Consider the following 3,813-nt stretch of genomic DNA (forward strand, 5'->3'; position numbering starts at 1 on the left):
TTAGCCCAAAATAAGAAAAATTTCTGCAATTTTGTACCAAAATAAAAGAAATTTCTGCCTTTTTGCCCCAAAATAAGAAAATTTCTGCTTTTTTTCTGAAATAAGTGAAATTTCTGCAATTTTTCCCCAAAATAAGTGAAAATTCTGAGTTTTATCCCAAAAAATAAGAATTTCTGTCTTTTTGCCTCAACATATAAAGAATTTCTGCATTTTTGCCCCACAATTAGGGGAATTTCTGCAATTTTGCTCCAAAATACAAGGAATTTCTGCTTTTTTGCCCGAAAATAAAAAGAATGCATACCTTTTTGCCATAATAAAGGGAAATTTCTTCATTTTTGCTCCAAAATAAGGGGAATTTCTGCTTTGTTGCTTCTAAATAAGTGGAATTTCTGTCTTTTTCCTCAAAACAAAGGGAATTTCTGTCTTATTGCCTCAAAATAAGGAAAATTTCGGAAATATTACCCTGAAATAAGTGAAATTTCTGCTATTTTGCCCCAAAATAAGGGAATTTTCTGCCTTTTTGCACCCCAAAAAGGAGAATTTCAGCCTTTTTACCTCAAAATAAGGGGAATTTCTGCATTTTTGCCCCAAAATATGAGAAATTTCTGCTTTTTCCCCAAAATATAAAAAATTTCTGCAATTTTGTACCAAAATAAAAGAAAATTCTGCCTTTTTGCCCAAAAAAAAGAAAATTTCTGCTTTTTTTCTGAAATAAGTGAAATTTCTGCAATTTTGCCCAAAATAAGTCAAATTTCTGCAATTTTGCCCCAAAATAAGGGAAATTTCTGGAATTTTGCCCCAAAGAAAGTGGAATTTCTGAGTTTTGGCCCAAAATATAGAGAATTTCTTTCTTTTTTCCCCAACATATAGGGAATTTCTGACTTTTTGCCCACAAATAGGGGAATTTCTGCAATTTTGCTCCAAAATGCGGGGAATTTCTGCCTTTTTGACCGAAAATAAGAAAAATGCATACCATTTTGCCATAAAAAAGGGAAATTTCTTTATTTTTGCTCGAAAATAAGGGGAATTTCTGCTTTTTTGCCTCTAAATAAGTGGAAATTCTGTCTTTTCCCCCAAAAACAAATGAAATTTCTGTCTTTTTTGCCCCAAAATAAGGAATATTTCAGACTTATTACCCTGAAATAAGTGAAATTTCTGCAATTTTGCCCCAAAATAAGGGAAATTCCTGCCTTTCTGCACCAAAAAAGGGGGAATTTCAGCCTTTTTACCTCAAAATTAGGGGAATTTCTGCATTTTTGCCACAAAATATGGGAAATTTCTGCCTTTTTGCCCCCAAATAAGGGGAATTTCAGCCTTTTTACCACAAAATAAAGGAAATTTCTGCATTTTTGCCTTAAAATATGGGAAATTTCTGCCTTTTTGCCCCAAAATAAGAAAATTTCTGCTTTTTTTTCTGAAATAAGTGAAATTTCTGCAATTTTGCCACCAAATAAGTGAAATTTCTGAGTTTTGCCCCAAAATAAAGAGTATTTCTGTGCTTTTGTCCCAACATATGGAGAATTTCTGCCCATTTGCCTCACAATTAGGGGAATTTCTGCAATTTTGCTCCAAAATACGGGGAATTTCGGCTTTTTTGCCCAAAAATAAGAAGAATGCATACCTTTTTGCCATAAAAAAAGGAAATTTCTTCATTTTTTGCTCCAAAATATGGGGAATTTCTGCTTTTTTGCCTCAAAATAAGTGGAATTTCCGTCTTTTTCCCCCAATACAAAGAGAATTTCTGTCTTTTTTGCCCCAAAATAAGGAAAATTTCTGACTTATTACCCTGAAATAAGTGAAATTTCTGCAATTTTGCCCCAAAATAAATGAAATTTCTGCCTTTTTGCCCTTAAATAAGTGGGATTTCAGCCTTTTTACCTCAAAATAAGGGGTATTTCTGCATTTTTGCCCCAAAATATGGTAAATTTCTGCCCTTTTGCCCAAAAATAGGAAGAATGCATACCTTTTTGCCATAAAAAGGAAATTTCTTCAGTTTTGCTCTAAATTAAGGGGAATTTCTCCTTTTTTGCCTCTAAATAAGTGGAATTTCTGTTTTTTACCCCAAAAACAAAGGGAATTTCTGTCTTTTTTAACCCAACATAAGGAAAATTTCTGACTTTTTACCCTGAAATAAGTGAAATTTCTGCAATTTTGCCCTAAAAAAAGGGGAAATTTCTGCCTTTTTGCTCCCAAATAATGAGAATTTCAGCCTTTTTACCTCAAAATAAGTGGAATTTCTGCATTTTTGCCCAAAATATGGGAAATTTCTGCCTTTTTGCCCCCAAATAAGAAAAATTTCTTCAATTTTGTACCAAAATAAAAGAAATTTCGGCCTTTTTGCCCCAAAATAAGAAAATTTCTGCTTTTTTTCTGAAATAAGTGAAATTTCTGCAATTTTGCACCAAAATAAGCGAAATTTCTGGAGTTTTGCCCTAAAATAAATGAAATTTCTGAGTTTTGGCCCAAAATAAGGAGAATTTCTGCTTTTTGCCCCAACATATAGGGAATTTCTGCCTTTTGCCCCACAATTAAAAGAATTTCTGCAATTTTGCTCCAAAATACAGGGAATTTCTGCCTTTTTGCCCGAAAATAAGGGGAATGCATTCCTTTTTGCCATATAAAAAGGAAATTTTTTCATTTTTGCTCCAAAATAAGGGGAATTTCTGCTTTTTTGCCTCTAAATAAGTGGAATTTTTGTCTTTTTTCCCCAAAACAAAGGGAATTTCTGTCTTTTATGCCCCAAAATAAAAGGAATTTATGACTTATTACTCTGAAATAAGTGAAATTTCTGCAATTTTGCCCCAAAATAAGGGAAATTTCTGCCTTTTTGCCCCCAAATAAGAAGAATTTCAGCCTTTTTACCTCAAAATAAGGGGAATTTCTGCATTTTTGCCCCAAAATATGGGAAATTTCTGCCTTTTTAGCCCAAAATAAGAAAAATTTCTGCAATTTTGTACCAAAATAAAAGAAATTTCTGCCTTTTTGCCCCAAAATAAGAAAATTTCTGCTTTTTTTCTGAAATAAGTGAAATTTATGCAATTTTTCCCCAAAATAAGTGAAAATTCTGAGTTTTACCCCAAAATATAAGAATTTCTGTCTTTTTGCCCGAACATATAAAGAATTTCTGCATTTTTGCCCCACAATTAGGGGAATTTCTGCATTTTTGCCACAAAATATGGGAAATTTCTGCCTTTTTGCCCCCAAATAAGGGGAATTTCAGCCTTTTTACCACAAAATAAAGGAAATTTCTGCATTTTTGCCTTAAAATATGGGAAATTTCTGCCTTTTTGCCCCAAAATAAGAAAATTTCTGCTTTTTTTCTGAAATAAGTGAAATTTCTGCAATTTTGCCACCAAATAAGTGAAATTTCTGAGTTTTGCCCCAAAATAAAGAGAATTTCTGTCCTTTTGTCCCAACAAATGGAGAATTTCTGCCCATTTGCCTCACAATTAGGGGAATTTCTGCAATTTTGCTCCAAAATACGGGGAATTTAGGCTTTTTTGCCCAAAAATAAGAAGAATGCATACCTTTTTGCCATAAAAAAAGGAAATTTCTTCATTTTTTGTTCCAAAATATGGGGAATTTCTGCTTTTTTGCCTCTAAATAAGTGGAATTTCTGTCTTTTTCCCCCAATACAAAGAGAATTTCTGTCTTTTTTGCCCCAAAATAAGGAAAATTTCTGACTTATTACCCTGAAATAAGTAAAATTTCTGCAATTTTGCCCCAAAATAAAGGAAATTTCTGCCTTTTTGCCTTTAAATAAGTGGGATTTCAGCATTTTTACCTCAAAATAAGGGGTATTTCTGCATTTTT

Source organism: Micromys minutus (genome assembly GCF_963924665.1).
Source record: "Micromys minutus genome assembly, contig: SCAFFOLD_47, whole genome shotgun sequence".
Lineage (NCBI taxonomy): Eukaryota > Metazoa > Chordata > Mammalia > Rodentia > Muridae > Micromys > Micromys minutus.